We start from the raw sequence: 1678 nt of genomic DNA on the forward strand, positions 1-1678 counted from the left end.
TTGGAGGAGAGGTTTTGCTTTTGTTTCAACAGGAGGAGAAGAGCAATGGATTCCATCCAAATTAATAAAAATCAGATATGCCCAGAAGAGAACCCCCCCTAAAGATCTTGGCTGCAGACAGGAAGAAATAATCAAGAAGAAAAACAAAACAGGTAAAGTATACACTGATCCCACCACATGAGAACAGCTCTAAGACTGGCTGAGACATGAAAATGTCTTCAGCCAGGACTTCAGTTATGCATAGCCAATACATTCTGTTGGCTACAGAGTCCTCAGGACTTATGCCATTCTTTCATACGGCATAGATAAAAAATGGTATTTCAGTTTGGTTATATAGTTCAGACTGGTTTATAAAGAAAGACAGATGCCTTTCACCTGTTCAAACAAAGAGCAGAGAACCATTTTCAGCTAAATTGTGCACCCTGCACATTCCATACATGTGTTTATGCAAAAATGTAGATTACCTGTGAAAGATTATATGTTTTCAGATCAAAAGGACCAGACACCAATGAAGTTAAAGTGGCCTTGACAGGATTGATTCTGAAGGATGCTGAGATACTGAGATTTGTTTGTTTCAGCACCCTTCTCAATCCAGTCACAGACTGCCTCAGTCATTGTTTTCTTAAAACTCTTCATCCAAAACAACTTTATCTAATGGTAAAGTGAAAAGGGGAAGAAGGGAGGAAAAAAAAGAGGGTTATAGGAATAATATAAGAATAATAGGATAAAAGGGTAGATTATTAAATCTATTCTTAACCTAAAGAATAATTACTAATTTCAAATATTTTAACATTGGCATATATTATTCTATATTGATACAAATATAAAGTTATTTTGATACACATATTGTAAATATGTTTAATCCTAGTATAAGGGTTATGAAACTCATTTAAAAATGCAATGTAAAGTTCTAGTATTTGAAAGCTATTATTACAAACTGGTTAGGATAATTAAGAATGCAAGTTAGTAGTCAAACAATCAAACTCATGATCATGCATGTTAGATACTAGTTTAGTTAATTACAGACATGGTTCCTAGGTCGAACAAATTAGCTAAATATCTAGAAATAAGCAAAGCTTGCCTACTCAGATATACTATAAATAGATGGTCTTCAAAAACCTCAGAGATCTACACAATATGGCATTTAAAGATGTTTTGTTAATAAAAGTTTGAGGGGTTTTGTTGTTGTTGTTTTTGTTTGTTTGTTTACAATGAGACAAGTCAGCTCCTGGAAGCACCCTTTTCAACTTCAAAGAAGATAATGGGCATCAACAAGCCTCCATATGGAGTTTGCTTTTAAGTGTGCTTCCCTCTGCTTACTAGGTGCTGGAATGAAAGGAATGCACCACCAGTGCCCAGCTGACACAGCAGTTTCTGAACAAAGAAAATAGTGTATTTCTTTATTAATAAGAAAGTGCATTTAGGTATTGGTAGCATACAAGAACTATTTGGAGAAGAGATATTGTTACATGAAAACAGGCAAAAAAAAAATTATTTAGTATTCTCCACTATAAACCCAGTACCGCATTCTCTCCTAAATGGAGGGATTATAGGATCTCCGACTATCACTTGGCTGTCAGGGTGTTTGTTTATTTCTTTGTTTTTCTTGCTTGCTTGCTTGCCTGCTTGCTTTTTTTTTTTTTTTTTTTTTTTTTTTTTTTTTTTTTTTTTTTTTTTT

Source organism: Psammomys obesus, unplaced genomic scaffold, assembly GCF_907164565.1.
Source record: "Psammomys obesus unplaced genomic scaffold, mPsaObe1.curated_primary_1811, whole genome shotgun sequence".
Lineage (NCBI taxonomy): Eukaryota > Metazoa > Chordata > Mammalia > Rodentia > Muridae > Psammomys > Psammomys obesus.